The sequence below is a fragment of the Scardinius erythrophthalmus genome (assembly GCF_964197995.2).
Source record: "Scardinius erythrophthalmus genome assembly, chromosome: 8".
Taxonomy (NCBI): domain Eukaryota; kingdom Metazoa; phylum Chordata; class Actinopteri; order Cypriniformes; family Leuciscidae; genus Scardinius; species Scardinius erythrophthalmus.
In genome coordinates this window covers 8,591,552-8,615,143 of record NC_138228.1, presented here as the reverse complement: position 1 = coordinate 8,615,143, position 23,592 = coordinate 8,591,552, and the positions used below count along the sequence as shown (strand labels likewise).

Sequence of the window (23,592 nt, the reverse complement as noted above, 5' to 3'; positions counted from 1 at the left end):
CAACTTTGCAGGTTTGAAGTGTTATGAAAAGAGAGATTTTTGTGAGATTAACCCTTGAAATTACATAAAGTTTGACACTTAATACTTTTACATAATACACTTTTGTTCACATTTTATATTGGCAAAACTGTAAACTAAGAACATGGATATATCAATAATAGATTATCAGACTGTTAGGCTACGTTTAAACTCGGTTCTAAGATGGGCTAACTCTGAGTTTACTCTTGGTAGGTTGAAATTGACACTAATGGCATTTGTTTAAAGATAACCCAATCAATCAGTCTGACAAAAGAATCAATCATACGAGGTTTGGCATTGAGTGAAGTCTCAGTGATTCATTGACATGTCTGGCTGTTGATTTGTTGAGGAGAGAACCAACTGACTGTTGATTTTTCATTAACTATCAGCTGCCTCATGACTTTACTCCTCTTGAACTGTGAAAACAAGGACAGGAGGGTTATTTTCTCTCTCTCTGCTTTGAAAGTAAAAGAGGTGGGCATTCGCAGACGCCTCTGGATAGCGCGAGTACACGCTTCACGCGCTGTTCGTGAAGATTAAACGACACGAGTTTAACTTGTTTAAGTCACGTTAACGTTTATTTCTTCGCACGGGATTTAGTCGCTTGGACAGTAGCCTACTCAGGTAGGACCCTCATAGTGGATCAATATAGTTAAATACAGCATGTTTTTTTAAGAGAGTATATTTTTTAATAATTAAGGTATGTTTTGGGTAGGCTATGTCAACAACAACTTAAATTAATTGTATTTCTACTTGGAAATATTTGCTCGTTTTGACGTGTGGCAGCTGTGAGACTTCATTTCCCATCGTTAATCCTGTCGACTGGAGAGGATTTTTGCGCCAGTCCGAGATATTCCCGATATTCCCACTTTACACCCAGATTCAAACAGAGGTTGTCATGGAAATCGAAAGTTTGTTGGCTTCTAGTAATGAGGGTGCTTGTTTGTGATGATGGGAAATTGAAAAGGGGAACTGCTTGGGTCTGGACTATAATGAAGGATTTTTTTAAGTGTTGTTTATGAAATAATTAATAATGAATCGTAACGGGGTAACAACCAGCAAACTGGCAATTTGACGTGAAATGTCAACCTTTCAACATCGCACTTTTCTGTAAATAAATCAACCAGAATGGTTTATTAACTATGGGAACTTTGGCCCTTTAAACTCTCTTAAAAAACTTTAAAATTCACACTATTCTAATTTCTGTAAACAATTAACAAATCAAATGAGATGACAGATATGTATTATAAATACACATAAGTAAATATTTTAACACTTCTTGCATAATTTTACTAAATTAGCCTACAGCTTGATTGGAAATGATGGACAGTAAAAATAAAAGTACAATAGCTTCTGAAAAAAATGGAGAGGAAATTAAAATAATTTTGAATTAAATTATCATTTTCATACAATTGAAACTGTTAACGTAGTTACATTAGAATGATTTCTAAGTTTATAATTTTATTTTCATAGATTATACATAGAATTTCATAGAATTTGGGTAATTTGTCGCAATAAATCTGCTTTTTTCATAGAAATTCTAGGCCTAGGACGAGAGTAAACAATACATCTGTATATAAAAGGCATTTGAAAAGGCATGGTAAAATGTTTCACAAATTGAATAGTCTCCACAAGTATTCAGTACCTTGAAAGAATGTTAAATAGCTGGAGCTTATGTGCCATATTACACTCTTATCACTTATGAAAGAATTTTACACAGACAAATGTACATTCCAGAGCAACAGGTACTGCAGCCTCCTGACTGTTTTGGCTCAATTTTTCTTTTAGGGATTAAGGATTGCATTTAGTTGACTTCATTTATAGAACAGATGACTCCATTTATAGAACAGATTGTTAACAATTAACTATAACAACTATTTACTGAAATCTAAAATGTAGTCATTAACAATGTCAACAAAAACTTTAGCTCAGCCCCTCTGACTCAGACAGAATGCAATGATTTGAATGGGTTTTCTCAATGGGCTGCTTATAAAAAAAATCACAGTGAATAGTGAAACGCAAGGAGATTTACATGCAGGGTAAGAAGTAAACAAAATATTTCTTTATGTATATATTGAAATCACTGGTTAAAATATTAACTGAACGAATTACTGTTTTTTCTCTCTGTTGATCAAGCAAATCAGAAGGAAGTGTTTTGGTCCTGGGCATTAGCTCTCTATTACGGTCAGCTGCACACATATTTATTCACTATATATATATATATAAATTATTTTCCATGCCTTGATGTACTAGGAAGCACCTTGTCAAATTTGTCAATGCTGCAATCTTGCTACATTAAACTATGTGTCCTTCATTTACTGTAGCGCTGTGTGCTTGTATTGCGTGTCAGTGTTTTTGGCAGCTGTTCGCGCTGGCTTTATCTTTGACCTCAGTCTAGTAGTGGTCAGCAGAAAACAAACAGCCGTGAGAGGGTAAAAAAAACAGAGGTATGACAGATTACATGTAGACGCATGGCTTGAGCCATGTTTTACTCTCTAAAGCTAAAGTAGAGTGATTTTTTTCTGTGTTTGTTTTTCTCACGGTTTCTAGTTTCCTCCACAGTTTCTATTGACTGTGTCACACGTCTTGCTTTTTATCTCTATTACAGTCCCACAAATTCCATTGACTTACACTTAAAGCAATAGCCTAGTTCATTATATGGTTTATATGAGAAAATTAGAAAACATCCTTTTTGCACGTTTATTTTAATGTTCAATTTATGATTAAATGATATAAAAGTATTGATTACATTTGCAGACAGTATTGTGCAGTTAAACAACATATTGATCACTGAAGTAAGATTTCAGTTGATTGAGTTAATAGGAAAAGTGTGTACAAATAGATACAACTACATTTTAAACTTAAAGTGCCACTATTATGCTATCTTATTTGTTTTTGAGGTCTTCTATAATAGGATTACATGCATCCAATTTCAAAAAGCACTTTAATTTTCTCAAAATATACATTGCACATCACCTCTTTTCTCACAATGTCTGAAACGCTTGATAAAGGATTCAGTCTCTGTATATCCCTCCTTCCTGAGAGCTTCCTCTGCTCTGGTTGGTCAGATGACCCAGTCTGTTGTGATTGGTCTACCATTTACAGCGCATGCCAGAAACAAAACGGCCATTACCATTTCTGAATTTCAGCTCCAGAGGCTTCCTCAGCACTACACAGTGATACGAACAGTAACAATGGCATTTAGCCACTTGTTAGCATCCTTCTTTTTGAAGACACGTAACAGCTTTAAAAAAATCACGAGGGGGGTAATACTGATGTATTTTATGTCGTAAAATAAAACGTGAAAGTGTCTTGGCACAGACCTTATTTCAGTTATTTAACCAAAAACCCATTCAAAAAACCCATTGACTATGGGACGGTGAAAGCTGAAGTGCTAAAATGCTAACTCGCTTCCACGTTTTGGCCTACAAAGTGAGTGGCAGGTTGTTCCGCCCTCGTACCGAAAAACATGTCATCACATACATGTGATCCATAATAGAGTGGTGTTTTTGTTGGCCAAAAGTTAGCATTTTAGCACTTCCGGGTTCCATCGTCCTGAAGTCAGTGGGTTTTTTAAATTGGTTTTTGGTTAAATGGCTTAAATAAGGTCTGTGGTGAACACAAGCTGAAGACATTCACATTTTATACCACAATATAAAAATCAGTATTACCCCACTTGTGATTTTTCTTTTAAAGCTTTTACTTGTCTTGTAAAAGGCGGTTGCTAACAAGTGGCTAAATGGCACTATAGAGGCTGTCGAGGAGATTAAATGTCATCAGCCGAACATGGTGTACTTATCTACTTACTAGTTCGCTTTCACAGCCTCGTTTTGTTTACAATCGCGCTCTTGCAAACTATTATTTAGGGAAAATGTAGTAGTTGGAAGCTTAATGATGGTTATGTTGAAGTCATGTGACCATGGCGTAGTTCGTTTATTGCCAACGTTTAGCTTTTGACTTCTGCCAATTGTATTTACGCTTTACAATTCATAGTTTTGTTCATTTTTTGAAGATTGTTAGATATACAAAACTTTAAGAATCATAAGCTTTTATTAGTCACAGATCTTATTTTCTTCAATTATCCAAAAGCCAGGAAAGTTAAGGACAGTTTGCTGGAATGGAAAGTTTGCAGGAAAGTCCCCATTGTGTGGGTGAGAGAGATGCTATCAATGGTTACAGGAGGAAGTGTTTATTGGTACAGATGTGGAGGGTGACAGATCGAGGTGGTGAGGTCACACCAGCCTTTGATGCGCTTCTTCCTTCCATAATCTGACAAACACACTCGCAGAAGCGTTATGAAACACATTACAAACTTAAATGTTGTTCATTTATGTATCAGTAGCCGTGAGCAGAGACTTTATAATCTTTAAGAATCAGTTCTTATCAAGAACTGATAAGAATGTAAAATGTGTACCCTGAAATGCCAGTCGCTTTGGATAAAAGCGTCTGCCAAATGAATAAATGTAAATGTAATCAAAATAAAAATTTACATTATATCAAGCATAAATCAAGCAGCAATTATCCTATACATCATTTCGAGAACATTGTTTTAATGAAAGATTCCATACAAACTCAAAATGTCGGAGTACCTGTCACACTAAGCATTCATTTAATCAAAACACACTTCGCCAGTCTAAACACATAGAGCATATCTACAGTGTTGTGGATTTAAAGAGTCAGGACTAGTTAGCATAACTAGTTGCAATGCCTGGCTCTCCGCCTTTTCCAAGAAGGACTTGACGGTGACTTTACCACTACAGAAACATAAACTAGTCTCTCTGGGATAAAAATATCCCATGACATTGTTTGTTTTCGCCACTGAACACCAGGAGACATATGAAGCAGAATAGAGCTTTTGAGTGATATTTGCTGTACAATGACAGGAAACGTTTGGTCATTTTTCCCTCTGCCCTGTTGTTTATTAATGTCTGAGTTGGCCTTACACTTCCTGATAAAAGGGCAGTTCGGACAATGAATAAATGCTGCCGCTATGACAAACACAGTAATGTTATGTGACAATGTAAAATAATACTGTTTAAGATTAATACTTTATACTTACACTACCGTTCAAAAGTATAAGTACTATATAAAGGAAATTAATACTTTTATTCAGCAAGGATGCATTAAATTGATCAAAATGTATTTCAAATACCCTCCTGAGACCCAGAAAAAAAGGTTTTTGAATTTATTTATTTTTAAATGCCATCACATTGTTTAGAGCATAAAAAACAAGTGGTAAAAAAAAAAAAAAAAAAAAAAAAAACATTTTTGAAAAATTATATTTTATTCATATGTTATGCTATGTCCTCTGTAGTGGACAGCAGGACCCAGTTGTTTAAAAAAATAAAATGACATGAAATTATATGTATAGGCAAAACCAATGGGATTTTTTTTTTCAATCACCAATATATTTTGGTGTTTCAGGATTTTTTTAAACCAAAATTTGTATAAAGATAATTCTCAACTATGTTATGAAAGATATAACGGAATGAGTTGATACACCATTTTACTTCATGCAATATGTGGGTAAAATGGCCATAAATTAATATTCCCATTCAATGCAATGTATCTATACACTGTACATTAATGTGTTCTTGGAGCAACATTTAATGGAAAAAGAAGTGTAATTATTGGAGTAATAATTAGCAACATTTTAATAATAATATTTAATATTTCATAGGAATATTGATGTACAATTTATTTCCATATTCACTTCTTGTGTCTCACAAAATGCCTGATAAACATGATTTAAGTCCTGATGTCCTCTACAGTGGACATGTATGAAATCACTGCCCTGTTCTGTAACAGAAAGTCGTTTTTTGATTTGAAACCCCATAACATTTTCCTGAGATGTTGGGTTATGAAATACAATTTGAAAAGTAGTCCGATTTAAATTACAATTACAATATATTATCATATTTCCATAAGAGTGCTACATTTGATCACTAAATTAATGTCTAGTGTAATTTAAAGACCAAGGATAAGTTGTTTTCATAGTGAAACCTCCAAACATTTGGTATCTCTGAAAAGTCCTGAATGTGCTCAGGACACCCAGATTGTGACATGTGACATGTATGGTGTCAGAGAAATTCACTAAAATTTAATGTCCACTACAGTGGACAAAAGTCTATTCCTGGGTTCCAGGAGGTTAGATTTCTGAAGGATCATGTGACACTGAAGACTAGAGTAATGATGCTGAAAATTCAGCTTTGCCGTCACAGAAAAAAAAATTACATTTTAAAATATATTATAAAAGAAAACAGCTTTTAAATTGTAATAATATTTCACAAAATTAATATTTTTACTGTGTTTTTGATCAAATAAATGCAGCCTTGTTGAGCACAAGAGACTTCTTTCAAAAACATTGAAAAAAATCTTTTGAGCATGATGTAGTAGGCAGTATACAGTGCCTTGAGTGATTATTTGAGTGAGTAATTATGAAAATCAGTGTGAGCGATCTGTTAGCTATTTGTAAGTATATTTCCAGTCTCTCTTTGTTCAGGGTTTATGGGGGTCATGATGATAGTGCCAGGCAGTGCTTCCCATTGAACACGTGATACTGCATGCACTGCTTAGGCTATATTGTCCAGTGGAGGGCAGTGTTGAATCAGGATTCTTAGATCTGTTTTGTTTCAAGTGTTATTGCTGTTGTAGGAAGGAGTCATGATGGGCCTCATATGTTTGACATATGTTCCTGTTTTTTCTCTCTCTGTTCTTCTTCTCTACACTATATAAACTTGTAAAGCATTTACATACACACTCATGTGATCGTTGCATAGGAAAGTCTGTCCTGTTTTTTGTTTTACTTGTGTGAAAAACAGTATCTGGTTTAGAAACAACTTATATTCAACCAGTATGCGATTCTCCCTACCTCTGTCAGAGGCCGAAGCAATTAGCATGTCATGTGGGGTCCAAGAAAAGCTCAGCTGTTTATATGTGTGATGTAAGTGGAAAAAGAAACAATTATAGGACAAAAAGCACCTTTAGTAAATGAAAACAACTACAACAACACAACACCTGCCAATACAACTGATCACAAAGGAGGCTTTGTGGAAGGGAGTGAGACATTCTATTGTGGGAAGAGAAAGATAACAGTCATCGCCTCCTGCCTGCAGGGAAACCTCTCTCTTTTACCATCACTCTCTCTCTCTCTGGAAGAAAATGATCTACCACATAATTGACAGATAGAAAAAGATATTTACTGGTAGCGCTGGTTGCAGCAAGGGAAAGTTGGTGCAGGATATAGTCGGAGCAGTATTATTAAGCCAGGTGAAGCTGGCTGTTAGACTGTACACTCTTTAACAAAGTGGATAGATGCTGCATCTATAATTTGTTTCGTCAGCTTCCTTCCATATATGGCTGTCACTGCAGCCAGCGAAATGACAAACCGGCTTTTTAGGGCATTACTGTTCAGAGTGAACAGGAAACACACCAGCACTAGGAAATGGTCTCAGAATAAAGATGAAATATACACAAATGCATTCTTTGTGTATCCTTCCTTGTTTACTGTTGTTGACAGGGCAGAAATGCACTATTTGGAGCTTTTTTAGTGCCTGTCTGATGGGACTACTGAGCAGTAGACCGAAGCAGAGAAGAAAAAATCTCTTCACATGATGGCAGCAGGAATTAAATAAATGTCTTGAAGGTTCAAACAGACTGCGTTCTTGCATTTAAAAATGCAAGATGCAACACTGAAACTTTTTCAAATCACTTATTTTAACTTGACACAGCGTTTTAAAAATCCGACGCCCAGATGCAGGGCAATGGCAAGATGTCCATGGTCAAAAAGCAGAGCAGATGAAAGCTAAAACACATTTGTTAAAGCTGGTCCAAGTTTTGTGGCATTTCAAAAATATTTGAAAATGTTATTTCCATAAAGCAGATAAAAAAAGGAATGCATTAAAACTCATGCAATATTAATTCATGCAAAGTAAATTGCATGCAATATTAATTGTTTAATTTAAATTGTTATAATTTGCTTTATATATTTTATTTAATATTTGTATTTATTTTCTGTGTGTGTATCATGAAACTCTCTGAGTGTTTGGCATGGTAATGGATATGACAATGGGTCTTGGCAGAATAGATCTGCTACGCTGCTGCTGCTGTTGTTATTGCTGCTGCTGCAAAGTATACAGAGACTTGCTACTGCCAGCACATACATGACACGCTGCTGTGAGCATGTAAGGTATTCTGCTGCTGTATAATATAGCATACATGAATTACCCATAGCAGATTTAGACAGGTGGAGCTGGGGAAGGTGGAGAGTTTCTGAAAGCGTGCTGCGACTGCTACTGCAAATCCTGACCAAGAATTTGAAAGTTGAGCAGCGAGCTCATTGGCTATTGATATAGCAGAGATATCAGATATCTTGGGCGCAGAGATAGCGGATTTCAGGTGTTGCGTGATATCTCTGCGGCTGCGCCCAAGTAGCAGTGCTTCGCCTGTGCTTCCCCCCAGTATAGTCCCAAGTCAGTATCTGCCTAGGAAGTCGTCTAGTCTTTGCTGCATTGCTATTTGTACTAGTTGTGAATACACAGGCCACAAGAAGTAATTAGGTTTTTTTTTTTTTTTTTTTTTGATCACTTTTACTCACGACATGCTATCCGGCAAAAAAGGATTCTATTCATTATGCTAAGCTAAGCTAGCGGCGGCCCACCTATCTAAATGTAGGGGAGACGGTGAATAACCCCTATTTCAATAAACGGTGGCGTGTTCCTTTAAGGAACTATCATCCTGCGCCATTTAGAGTTTCATGACAGAACTGTGTGTGTGTGTGTGTGTGTGTAAAGATAACACATATATATAGATTTTAGGAAAATCAATTTACAAGCATCCCGCCCATCCGTAAAACCCCAAGTGGACCTCTAGGTTGAAAAATCATCAATGCAAGTGAATATGAGAAAATAATTATTTTCTGGTCCCGTTTGAATTGTGCCATGAATGTGAACATATGTTGTCTGTGAATTTTTTATATAAATTTTCATGTTACGAGTTTGACAGTATATTGTATTATTCTTTGGCTAGCAGTTGTGGAAAAGACATAACGAGAAAGACCAGTGGGGTTTTACAGATGGGTGGGACTTACCAGCTCTATACAGCAGCCCCAAAAGGAATTTGGACATTTATGGGCAAGTCATAGTTAAAAATGTCTAAAATTAACTGCAATGAATAGCAAAATATCAAAGTGGCATCTGCAAACAAATGATTCTAGAGAGCTTATCTCAGAACTACCAAATTTTTAAACTGATATACTGAGGATCACTCTTGTGCTTCATTCTCTCCCTTTCTCGTTTTCTTTTTCTCTTTCTTACACTTCAGAATGAATCTAACCAAGTGGGTCAGCTTACGCAAAAAGAAACAATGTGTATGAGCTCATTGCCAGCCATGTTCTTGCATCCCCAATGCGGGCTTTGCTTTCACTCATCACTTTCTCTTTCACTTCTGCCTTCACTTCTCCCTATCTTCCCCCCTCTCCCTCTCTTTTTCATTACAATCACTTTTCTCAGGATAATAGACACTCAGCAGACTTTCATAGCTCTCAATAGGAGCATTAAAATGAACCCTGAATGAGAAACCTTTTGTTGGAGTTTAATTACCGGGCCTGGATCTGGACCTCGCTCCATAAGCTCGCATTTGGGAAATTGGCTGCACTCCACGCGCCCACCACCGGACACTATCGGTGTCCAACTCAAATTTCCTTGTCAAAACCGAACTGTGGCTAAGGGGGTACAAGTATGTGAATTTATACATCTACTAGGAGAGCATGTAACTCACTTAGAGATTGGAAAGCAAAATCATGAGTTTACATCCTCACACGAGATGCCATCACTCACACTTCCTATCCGCCTACTGAGCAGCATGCCCAGGGGAAGGGACCAATCAGCATATTATTATGACCCAGTCAGCAGGGTCCCACCCTGCTTTAATCTAAGAGGAATTTAGGCTAGAAAAGACAGATTAACTGGGATGAAGGGTCAAAGATTCACCCCCTGGGTCTTGTGTCCTGCCTGAAGGTCTCAAGAGTGGTGGGGGTTGATCATTTGGAGAGACATTTATAGATACATCCTGAAATAAACTGCCCATAACATTGGCACAGTGTAAAGTGATTGACTGTTACAACTGATCTTTCTTTTATTAGTTATTAAAGGAGTCGCATCATAGAATTTTATTAAATGAGGTCCACTTAAAAGTTTGGAATAATTAAAGGCATAGTTCACCCAAAAATGAAAAGTTTGTCATTACTTACTCAACCTCAAGTTGTTCCAAACCTGTATGAGTTTCTTTATTCTGTTGAACACAAATGTGACCCTGGAACACAAAACCAGTCACAAGTAGCACGGGTATATTTGTGGCAATAGCCAACAATACATTAGGCTATGGGTCAAAATTATTGATTTCTCTAGGATATTATAGGACGGGGTGCCCAATCCTGCTCCTGCCGATCGACTGTCCTGCACAGTTCATCTCCAACCCTAATCAAACACACCTGAAGCAACCAATTAAGGTCTTCAGGATCACTTGAAAATTAAAGGCATGTGTGTTTGATTAGGGTTGGAGATGATCTGTGCAGGACAGTCCATCGGTAGAAGTAGGATTGGGCACTCCTGTTATAGGATATTAAGTAAAGATCATGTTCCATTAAGATATTTTGTAAATTTCCTACCGTAAATATATAAAACATTTATTTTTGTGAGTTAATGCAGCACAATCGCGAACATAAATGGACAACCCTCAGACGGTCCTCGGTCATTTCTGACCGAAACATTTTCTGTTTTGCATTTCTAAAAATCACAGCTTCATCGGAATGTTATGAAACTTGGTGACCTTTATGGCATTAGGTATGTGAATACAAAAAAAAATTGAGGTCATGATCCGAGCATGCTAAGTGGTCGTAAAAAAAATAGTGACGATTTTGGTCTTCGGTCAAAAATGACCGACCCATAGGAAATGAATGGGAAATTGACAAAAAAAAAAAATTCTCCGAATTTTTGTGTGTACAATCTACAAATCAGCCTCAATCCTAAAAAAAAGTACACCGCTGTAAAGGGGTGACACTCTACAACATCAAGAGTACAAAAAAGACACACCCACCCACACACACACACACACACACACTTTTATACACATAAACACCAATAAATTTTGATTACAAAAAATCTGTTTTGAATTTTTAAAAATCACAGCTTCATTGGAATGTTACGAAACTTGGTGACTTGTATGGCATTAGGTATGTGCGCACAAAAAAAATTGAGGTCATGATTCGAGCATGCTAAGTGGTCATAAAAAAAATAGTCACACTTGTGGTCTTCGGTCAAAAATGACCCCCATAGAAAATGAATGGGAAATTGAAAAAAAAAAAAAAAAAAAAAAATTAATATTATTTTACAAAAAGTGTTATAATTGAATGAATTGCATTTTTTGTTACAAATTCTGTACAAAAAAAAAAGTAAATGTGTCCATAAACAGCTGGGGAATTCACATGCCTCTCCATAGAGAACTGTAGATGCCATCTAGTGGTTACACCATGCTCCTACGCTTTCTCTCCATACTCTCACCAGATGGTGCTAATCTGCTTCAAACATTTTTTTTTGAAGGCCTAGACTCTATTACTAAAATACTGTATAATTTTTTTTTTTAAATACATATATTTATATAAATTTTTTAATTATTTTCAATGGCAAAAATAGACCATAAATATTGCATAAATATTAATAAATTCAATCAAATTATCTCAAAATACAAAATTAAAAAGAATAAATATTATAGAACAAAAATAAATTGCATTGGTTTTACTGGGATGGAGGAAGTTTCATTTTTAGGCCTCCGGTCACTTCTGACCGGGAAGGCCCAGGATGTGACTCCGAAACGAAGACCGTCTGAGGGTTAAAGGAGATTTTCTCAGTGTTTAGATTTTTTTGCACCCTCAGATTCCAGATTTTCAAATAATTGTATCTCGGCCAAATATTGTCCTATTATCCAGCTTTCAAATGATGTATAAATCTCAATTTCAAAAAATGTATCCATGTTACTGGTTTTGTGGTCCAGGGTCACATATTTTAAAGAATGTTGGTAACCATACAGTTGACGGCACCCATTGACTTCCATTGAAGGAAAAAATAATACTACTGAAATTAATTGGTGCCATCAACTGTCTGGTTACCAACATCATTGATCTGATATTTACTGTGTATTTTCATGGAACGTGAATAAGTAAGTCCACTTCTTATGTCCTAAGTGCTTAATTAGAATTGTCTAGTTTTAACAACTAACTGCACTACAGTGGCACATAAAGGTTTTGCCTTGACTAAAGTACCACTATTTTCAAAGATGAATAGCTAGGCTAACTAGGCTCAAGAGAATAAACTAAAACAACAACACCAATCCCAAATCCCATTACTGAGTGTACTGAGTGTACAGTACTGAGTGTACAGTACTCTCGCCCCAAAATGAAATCTTTGGAGATCCTGACCCAATTAGACCTCCTCATGCCTCCAGGTATGATTTTATCACACAGTTCCAATCTGAGGTTTCCTTCAGCAATCAAACCTATGTGTATTTCATGGACTTGTTAGCGTTAAGTCCGATATGTTGGTGTGCTTGTTATGTGTGATATGTAGCGTGCATGTTATGAAATGCCAGAGTAGCAGATGGAGTGAACAGGTGGTATGTAGTGTGTGTGGGTTAGTACGCATTTCTCTTTCTTTTGTGTGGGTCAGCATGTTATGGTTGGTGAGTGGGTGGGCTCTCTATAAGGGTAGCTGACAAATGCTAAAAAGCTTCCTGAGATGGCTAAACAAAAAACTCACTGCCCTTTGTAAGACTCAGACTGTTAAAACTGTTAAAAAAATGACCTGCATTTCACTTCTGAACAGTGGAAATGTGGACTGAGAAAGCTTGGTTTGGAAAGAAATGAGTGACTTCCAGAGATGTGATGTCAATGTCTGAGCTAAGCAGTAAATAGATTAATAAACACTTTATCAGGCATTTTTGCTCTTTGCTGTACTTCACCCTTGTTCTCTACATTTATATGCATGCCTTTCATCTGTTTAATTGCTTTTTATACCCTTTTAGAAGCTTTTGGTTTGCTGCTGTGCTAGAAATGAATTCTATGAGCATTGCTTTTAGCCCTTGCCCCCAAAAAACCCACTCACAAACATACCCTCCTAGTCATGCCAGCCCTAGGCCAAAATACATGAGAAATGAAGGACATGGGATGCAGAGAGAGAAATGGAAAGAGCGACTTGACATGTTTATAAATATACTGTATAACTGAAAATATACTGTAAATATCAGATCAACCAAGGATGTGCCAAAAGTTGGCATGTTCCAAACCTGTATGAGTTTCTTTCTTCTGTTGAACACAAAAGAAGATATTTTAAAGAATGACAGTTGATGGCACCGATTGATTTCAGTAGTATTATTTTTTCCTACAATTGAAGTCAATGGGTGCTGTCAACTGTCTGGTTACCAACATTCTTTAAAATGTTTTCTTTTGTGTTCAACAGATGAAAGAAACTCATACAGGTTTGGAACATGCCAACTTTTGGCACATCCTTGCTTCAAAAGGTACATGTTTCGCATTATAATTCAAGGTCAGTTTTTTGTGTGTAGTGAGACGTCTAAAAAATTTAACTCACTAGCCAATAAAAAACCAAACGAGGACAAGAAAGAGAGAAAGGAAGTACAAAAAGTGATGATCAAACGTTGCCCCCTTCTTAAACTGTGGATATTCCCACAGGGAGTCTGAGAGGCAGGTTGCACGCACTGGGGTTCAGGGGTTAATGAGCATGAAGATGGGGACGGAGGGGGCTTTGTGTGATTGACAGCCATACAGCAGCAACTCTAGGCTCCTCTGACCCTAGAACACGAGTAGAAAAAGGAAAATGTGTAAAACCATAAAAAGTTTAACCAAAACATAAGATATTTATTAATTTACACCCGTCTAGTAGCGGCATTTATTAACCCTGTGATCCCTGAAATATGAAATAAAAGTCAGAAAATTCTATTTTTTTTCTTATTATAAATAAACAGTTTATTGAACCTTTAGACCACAGGTGTCCTAATCTGCTCCTGGAGGGCCACTGTCCTGAAGAGATTAGCTCCAACCCTAATTAAACACACCTGAACCAGCTATTCAAGGCCTTTAGACTCGCTCGCTGTGTCCAAAATCGCATACTGTCTGAGAAGGTACTACATTTGAATCTGAACTTACTTTGTGACCATTTAAAAAGCACATTCTATATAGAATGAATGTGGGACGTAGCATGAATGAAATTCGGATGTACTAGGCTACATCTGCCATGTTGTTACTGTCACATGAGATGACATCCTAGCGTCAGTTGTGTCGCTTCACTTCTATTCTCAAATCCTCTCCCGTGGCCTCATGGGATAGTAAAGTGTCCATCGAATGCACAATCTCACTGGAAGTAGCAGGTCATCAGGAGATTTTTACACTTCCGTTTTTCAAATATGCATTTGGACATACTACTCTCTGTTGGCGTACTGTTTGTCGCATACCATATAGTAAGGAAATATTCGATTTTTGGACGCAGCGACTATAAACTTTCAGGCAAGTCTGTTGGAGCTGGTTGGAGCTAAATTTTGCAGGATATTGGCCCTCAAAGAGCAAGATTGGATAACCCCTGCTTTAGGCAAAGTCTAAAAAATGTTTGCATGTGTGTTTTTGTTGCCTATCATATTTAATACATCAGGCTTTTATGGCTCATATAGAATGATGAGAATATGGAGCTCATAGTCAAGGAGGAAGAAACACCTCAATTTTATTCAGGGGTTAGGCTATTATATGGTTAAAGTCTGAAGGATGACGGTCTTGCACATCTTGCACATGGCCTGGATTTCGTTCTACATTCTGCAGCCTAATTACATAATTTAGGTGCCATGCTTTAGCCCTGGGCAGTGAATACTTTGTAGTGCTCTTGCAAAGGCTAACCCACATTGGGGTGATTTGGAGAGGGGAGAGGGGCATACTACATTGATTTAGGGTAGTGAATTCAGAATTTGTATAGATAATGGCCGGCTGGGTTTGAATAGGGGGCATATAGGGAGGGGTAAATGGGTAGCCACCATTGATCCCTCTCTTCAGTCCCAAGCCTATCTTTTGCTGGCAGGTGGCCTCTCTTCAAACAGATGCTGACATCACCTTTGGTATCACCGGCAATGTTGCCGCAGCAACAACTGGCCATGACCTATGAGACCATTCATATCTTCTTTGGTAGGGGGTCTCAAAGGGTTAGTTCACCCAAAAATGAAAAATTATCCCATAATTTACTCACCCTCGAGCCATCCTAGTGTATGACTTGACTTTCTTCTTTCAGCCAAACGCAAGAGTTACATAAAAAAAATATCTTAGCTCTTCCAGGCTTTATAATGGGAGTGAATGGTACAACAGATTTTGAAGCCCAAAAAAAGCGCATCCATCCAACATAAAAGTAATCTATACGGCTCCAGGGGGTTAATAAAGGCCTTCTGAAGCGAAGAAGAAAGAAGAAAGTCATAGGCTATACACCTAGGATGGCTTGAGGATGAGTAAAATATGGAATCATTTTCATTTTTGGGTGAACTAACCCTTTAAGGTACAACATGACACACATGCACTTACAGTTCAAATCTCCCATTTGAAACTATTACTTTTATGTTTGTTGCATTAACTTAATAATGTCTTGAATTTTTTGAGGTGGGATCTTTTGATTTTGGCCTGTAAACACCACTAAGAACACATTAGCAGCCGCGTAGCAACAGCTTGACAATCACCCGTCCTAGCATTGTGGTGCCGACTGTTGAACAGAGGAGCATTAGCTATCATTTTATTGAGGTAGACAATTCTAGTGACACAGTAAAAAAGGTTTGCATAATATTAACATGGTAGTGGTTTAAACTTTGCCCTTAAACATTCAGGAAAATGTCCTTCCTAGAATCATCTCTGTTTCTCACACTCTGCCCTTACAACATTTCTATATATAGCCCATGTTATAATATGCTATATATGCAGCCATAGGCGCCGATTTATGTTTTTCTCCGTGGGTGCTCATGGGAGCACGCCCTTTAAAAAAAAAAAAAAAATGTTTGCATTTCAGAACCTTATAGGAAATGGACAGCGGCCGACACGAACACTACACACACCTATTTACTTGATAATAAAGCCGTAAAGTAGGCTATCTTTCAACTCAGGACAGCGCCACTTCTCACTATACAGACAGGATTGGAGATGAAAAGTTTAACAGACACGTTACCGCGATCAGCTAAGCCTTTCACAACATTGTTTTCTTCAGTTTTCACTAGCTATTATTTTCTTCAACTCCTCAGCATCCATCTCGACTGCAAGCAGATCGCGCGCGCGGTTATGATGACTTTTTAAAAGTGAAAGTAGGCATAGAGACTCCTGGGAGGGTGTGGGCTCAAGGCTCAAATAAACTGATGTGGATTTTAAATTATTTTATTAACTTGAAATACAGGCATATTTTTGTACATGTGTTCCTAAAAATGTGCATATATTTTTACGTTTGCACGTGATTGTTTTAAACCCGTGTTTAGACCCGTGTTTCCCCCGTGTCCGACCCGACCTGCACCCGTTTGAGTAAAATTTGCGGGTCACCCGTCGGGTACCCGAACCAGTGCAGGACTCTGTCACACAAGTCCACACAGTATAAATTTGATTTGTTGACTCACCATTGTGGTTAATTCTTCAGGAGGAACGTGTCTGCGTACAGAGCGGGGTCACTAAAGAGGCGTTTTCATCCGAGAAACGCTGTGATTGGTGGAAAGGATATGGAGCAGGCGACTGACAGCGACATAACCAATCACAGTGTGACAGACGCTTCACATAGCACCAACTGCTATGTTTAATTTTAAATGAATGTAGCCTACTGGCAGTCCGGCACACGTGGGTGCTCGGTATTTTCCGTGGGTGCTCGAGCCCCGGAGCACCCACGGTATCGGCGCCTATGTATGCAGCCACTTTAGCCTATAATTGAACCTGTAGCTGCACTCCTAATCAGGAGCTTATCGACTATTGCCTATTTATATGTTTACATGTTGGATAAAATGTATGTTTATTTGGTGATAGTAAATTATATAGCTTACATTTTAAATTCACAAATACTTTATAACAATATTTCCTAACATTTTAGTCATATGTACCCTCACAGCTAGCAATAAACCAAACTTTATATGAATATTATTTAGCATTATCAATAATATTGTTTAATATCCGTTACAAAATCTATCAAACAAAGACACTCGAATTTGCTTAGTTTTATTGTATTATGTTTTATTGATTTAACAATATTAAAAAGTATCTCAGTTTGGGAATCACCACTTTATGACATGGCGGTTCAATACACTGCATAAAGCATGATGAGTGTTTTTTTTTTTTTTTGCATATATTTTAGGAGCATATCAATAATTAAACAACTGTTTAATACTCAATATTGGTCTATAAACACTGAGAGGGAACAATAGAGATTAAGACCCTTATGTCAGTTTTACCCATTGTGATGATGTTGCTGGGAGGGTGAGGGGTGTAATTCAAATCTTTGGGTTTCACTGAAAGAGGCCAGGAAGAGCTCAAATCTTTGTCCCTCCCCTTGTCCCTTCCCCCCCTCTCCGTTTGGAACGGGGCTTCTGCAGCATTAAGTGTATTTATTTGTCAAGTGCGTGTGTACAGTTTGCCCTGACTGTAAAATTTTTAACATTCCCCAGCATGCTATTTTTTCCCAGCTTCACCACCCTCTTATTCCCCCCAATGAAATAAGGTACCTCGATACTCCCTCCACGCTGGCCGGGGTGTGAAGTGGGCACGCCGGGGATGGACGTCTTTTCATTTGCATGTGTTTTGTCCACACCCCTTACGAGATAACGACAGGACCCAGCCTACAGCCTTTCCTTCAGAGGGAGAAAGTGACACGGCTCGCCGTGTGTATGCAGTGAATTGAGGATACACAGTGCATAAATCGAGGATATATATTTTGTAACGTTACGTCTTGCGCGAGAAACTTGCTCGCGCCATCCATTACGTTGAAAGTATCAGCGCGCGGATTGAAAGATTTGGATTTACACATCGATGATACCAACCCTGGCAGACATGTATGTAGTTTACTCTTTTATCAATTTATTTTAACGACGTTTATGTGATATACGGACCTGTATTCGGTGCTTATTTAAGCGTCACGTGTACTTAAAAATCTCAAGTGGAAATATACAATTGGGAGTAAAGTATAATGCCAACGCAGAACGAGTCAATGGCAATGAGCTACCTGGCAAAACTGAGTGCATACGCGGTGTAAAATGTGATTAATCGTGTTTTTGTTGTTGTAATTTTGCAAATGGATGTGCAGGGCAGTGTGATAGACTTTCTCATAACATGGCACGGAGGACTAGGAGTGAGCCCTCAGTCCAGATGACAAAGAAACCTTTGTTTGGCATATGTGTGTAAAAGATGTAACCTCGGATATAAATAGTCAGGAATTACATAGCGGAAAGACGCCGTCAGGCACTTTGTGTTATTGCTTTGAAGTCGTTTTTTCACTCTGCACGTCCTTGCTCATAGCCACTCAGTTGCTTTAGAGAATATCCCATGAAGCTAATCCTGCACAACCTAATCCCTCTCTGATTCTTTTCCCCTTGTACATGCTAGGGAATGCTGGCTCTAATAACCTGTTTATGTTACTTTGGAGTATATGTTTCACTTTTCTGGATTACTAGGTTTATTGATGCTTGTAAACAACTTTGTGCAATGCAAACTGACACATTTAGTTTGTTGTGGAAAAGATGTGCACCATGATGTGTGCTGTCAGTTCAGTGAATGATTTTCAAGCCCACTGAGACCATTTTAGGTAGCCTAAAATTGTGATTCTCAACCTTCCTAACTTCAAGACCCCTCAATGTCCATGAAGATATTAAAGTAGTCTACAGTATGTCCTCTGGTACATCGGCTGCATTTAATTTACTTTTTTAATTTAGAGTAAGAAAGCACAATATTTTGGAGGTACAATATATAATAAAATATTTAATTGTGCATGCTTATTTCCCCTATTTAAAAATTTAGATTACCTTAGATAAATTGATGTTTAAAAATACTAATAATGTAGGCTAATAACAATTAAGTGCAATCTCAAAATGAATATCAATTTATCATACTGTACATTATAATGATGCCTAAATTCAGTTGTAGCTTATAAAATGATTCATCATAGTCATTTATTTAAATTTAGGACAAATTCGACATTTATCAGTCATCATTCATAGCATGAAAATAAGTATCGGTGTTTGGACAAAATCCTAATATCTAGACAACCGTAATTTTACGTCATCAGTGCCCCACTTGGAAGTTTGTTTAGGTCCCTCAATGGACTAGAGCTATTGCCTTTACACATCCTAAAACTTCACCCAGGCGTTCTAGTATCCGCTCCACATGACATGGAAAAAGGAATAGGCAAAATGTCTTCGTTCCTTTGACGTGGCTGTGTCTTGACTTCCAGTTCTTTGTGTGCTGTGCTATTTATGAACTTGCACGTGAGATTTGCTGATCTTGTGACTCTCTATAACCGTTAGGCTGTGTTGCTATACCAGCAGCCGTACTTTCTGTGAAGAGTGTGGGAACACTTCTTTTTTGGAAAACTCAAAGCCTTGTGGGCAGCACCACGGGCCGCACAATCTGTCCTTTGTGCAGACCTGGACCAACATGAAGAGGCCTAATTTAGCTAATGATTTGATCAAGAACAGCCATGAAAGTGATAAAGCAAAAGTGTGTTGCATGTCATAGGCCTACTGTCGTAGTTATTTTGTTACTTTGTTTATTTTAATGAAGAATACAGTCCGTCAAGTGTGTAAATCAACTTGAATGTGATATTTAGTGGTTCAGTGCATATTTTCTTTGTAATAATTTTTTCTTGTTGGATATTTGCTTATACGGTCTATTTTGAGGAAGTTGCACCATATAAGCTCATTCATACAGTGTGTGAGATGTGTACTGTAAATCCAAGTCTTTATTAAGTAACTTATTTATATTCAGTCCAACAGAATTCTGTCTTTACTAAGTCAGAAAGCAATGCACATGCAGTTTTTCCCTTCACTTTCTCTCTATAAACTCTCTCCCGCTTATTTTCTTTTTCATTCTGTTTCCTCACAAAGACGTGCACGTTCTCCCCCCAGAGGAAAGACTGTCTGTCCTGGCTGACCATTCTGAAAATAGACACGCCTTGAGGAAGGACCAGTTGACTGTTTACTGGCTCCTGAAAAAAACCCTCTACAGTTACTATCACGCTTCTGGCTTGAAATGAAATCTGTGTTACCTGATTTACTCTTCAAGACCAGGTAGAATCCAGAAGCATAGTGATTTGGGAGCACAACATTTGTGGGATTCTGTTTCTCAAAAATGGATGTAGGTTAGTTGCCTGCCAGGATCTATTTAGCCTTTTATATTCTACAATGCTTTCTCTTCCTCCTCGGGAAAGCAGATAGTGCATTAGTTTTTCTTCCTGTCGGTCAGACAGCCACTAGTTGCAGAGGAAGCCAAGCGCGTCTTGAAATGAGTGTCTGGATCTGTGTGGGAGGCTACAGATGATTCGTCCAGTCTTCTGCACCTGCATGCGTGTTATTCACTGGCGATGTTGCGGCTGCCTGGAGTTTGAATGCTCTTCTTGCAGAACACAAACTTTTTCCATTGTTCTTCCTCCTAACACGCTCAAATGGCAGTGGTTAGTTTGAGACTTTAATGGTCTAAATGTCTCATTCTGTGTTATACCTTCTCAGAGACTAATAATGCACACTGTCCTCCTTGTTTAGACGCAGCATATGCACACAAGACCTCCTACTGTAGTTTGTGTGGCATGTCATTATCAATGGTTAATTTGTTTGATTGCATGTGTGCCTCCACAGTGGGTGGTGTTCATTTTTACACAACACTTTTTTTCCCAACCCACCCCTGCTCAGAGCGTCGACCTGGTCCAGTGAATGTTCCAAGCAATATAGCTGCAGGGATCCTGACGAAAAATGACAACATTTAAGTTATTTAAAGACTTTTTTATAGTTATTGAGAATCACTCAAAGATGGTTGTTCAGAAATGCTTAAGTTCACTGAGTTTATAGCTTATTACTTTAGCTTCTAACAAAAACAACTACTGTATGTGCTGAGACTATGGCAATTTATAAAAACTAGTGGTTCTAGTTGTATATAGTAATTTTTTCTGGTTTAAGGCTGTCGCTGATTGTATTTGTGCCATATAAATACCCAACTGTGGCTCACTGTGAAAAATGTGCCCGTTTAAAAATTTCAGCAAAATGATTGCTTCTTGCATGTTTCTCGATACTTTCAAAGTGAAATGTCCAGTGACTGGTGATGAACGTGAATCTAGCAATGTTTTATTACGTTGGTTGTTATACATATCGCAGCTGTTCGGAAATAAAATGTTCAGCAAGTTCGCGCTAAAAGGTTAATTCCCTATTGCGTTTGAAAATAGCTTACCACCTACACTAAACCTAACCAGCTGTGCTAACAAAAGCAAACGTGGGATAAAATAAAATCAGCTCTTTTAATGTGACTTGTGTTTTCATTGTTGTTTTCAGAGAAAATAGGCCTAAGTCTTTATTAATTGATGATCTGTTAATTTCAACTGAAAATGTATGTATAATGTAAATATACAGCGATATTGGTACGTTTTGGAGTTTTTTTACAAAAATGTCGAGGCACATTTTTACAATTGAGCCTAGCCTATGTTGTAAATATCATTCTGTCATATAAATGACTTTGAAGTTCAGTGAGAGTGTCAGTAGAGAACTCAATAATGGCTCTGAATAATTCACTGTGAATCTGATTCAAACTGCTAACTCACATGAGTTTGAGACTTTTCATGTTTCATGAATCTTTGTCACTGATTGAACCAGATAAATTTTCTGGCTAATCGAACATGTTTATTATTGCATGCATGAAATATTGTCCGGCACTCTAACAAGATGATAAAATTGCATCTGAGTTTTCCTGAATGTACCCCAATTGAGACTGCATTTTGAATTACTGTCGCACATTTTTATTTATTTTTGTCACATTTGCGACCATTTTGTCTGGAGACCTGTCTTGTCAAAAAAGGTTTTTAGTGGTCTGTTTGAATTTTTAGGAATTGTAACTCAGTTTCAGAAGACAGCCCACAGCTCATCCTCTGGCTGTGTGACTGCAGGAAACTCCAGCATAGTTGTGTCAGTCCTATCTCTTGGATAAACAGGAAGCTGCTAAAACTACAGCGCTATTCAGTGGGGATGGTGATGCCTATGAAGTATGACAGCACTGTGAGAGCCTAGCATTACAGTTAACCAAATGCAGATTAACCCTCATGTGTTTGGAAACAAAGTGCCGTCAACACACTGATGTACATAGTCGAAGAAGATATTCCTTCATATCTCAAAGTGAGATATTATTTTGATTGGTGAAACAATATTGCACGGGAGAGGTAATATGTAACTCGTGCATATAACTTTGCTGTGTCGTGCGGTTTCTTACCACGCAGTACTGTTTATATTGCAGCCAAGAGAGATTTTTCAGAATGGTTTAGTCATTAAATCCTCATTTAACTTTTCTTTCTCTCATTACCTCGTCCAGAGCTCCCACCCATCCGTCTGTGCAGCAACCTTCCTACCCACACCCACAATAAGTTTTCTGACTGAGTAGAGAAATGAATTCTCAGCGTCCCTAATGATTGTGGGGGTGGTTATGATGATATCATTGTGAAGAAGAGACACTGCACTGAAGTGTTAAATTTTGAATTTAAGATTTAAAATAACTTTTTTCTATTTGAATATATTTTAAAATGTAATTTATTTTTGGCAAAGCTGAATTTTCAGAATCATTACTCCAGTCTTCAGTGTCACATGATCCTTCAGAAATCACTATAATATGAAACATTTCTTATTACTGTCAATGTTGAAACCAGTTATGCTGCTTTATATTTTTGTGGAAACCGTGATACATTTTTCCAGGATTCTTTCCCAGGATCAATAGAAAGTTCATTAAGTTTGTAACAATGTAAATGTCTTTACTGTCAGTTTTTATCTATTTAATGTATCCTAGCTAAATGAAAAATTCTTTAAAAATCTTACCCCCAACTTTTGAATTGTAGTATATGTATTTAGGTAAATAATAAAAATTAAAAAAACAAATTGCGCAAATACATAAATAGTGAGAATAGTCACAAAGGCTTATTGAGAGAGAATTTATGTACAGCTATATATAGTAAATGTCTCAGTAAAAATGTCAAATATGCAGACAGTTGTTTCTGATTCCGAGAAAAATAATTTTCAGGTGAGTTAAAGTTCTTGTTTGCTAAAGATAAAGTACTTGACTAAGTCACCTGTTATTTTTGGCTTCCTTTCATACTCATCAAATGGGAGTAAACACACCTGAGAGTGTGCGGTGAGTTGTTACACAATGCTGGAATGTTGAGCAATGTCTAGATGTTTCACAATATAAACGTGCCGTTCATGTAGTATGCGCTGGGTACAATAATCTTGGCGCGATGAGTACGACCCAGCATGACCATGTGTTTAAACTGACATTGTCATTAT

The 23,592-nt window shown here is 37.4% G+C and overlaps 1 protein-coding gene across 3 annotated transcripts in view; it reads left to right on the top strand.

Annotated features, from left to right (window-relative positions):
- Positions 1 to 495: 495 nt before the first annotated feature.
- The window catches only part of ripor1 (RHO family interacting cell polarization regulator 1), a 74,556-nt gene continuing 51,459 nt past the window's right edge, over positions 496 to 23,592 (top strand). Inside the window, exon 1 of one of the 3 annotated variants that reach the window (XM_081373039.1) lies at positions 496 to 642. The gene's annotated coding sequence lies outside the window, so the exon portion shown is untranslated. Of the gene's footprint in view, positions 643 to 17,813; positions 18,124 to 20,285; positions 20,353 to 23,592 lie in introns of those variants that run through there. The other 2 variants (XM_081373038.1, XM_081373040.1) reach the window with 2 other exon arrangements.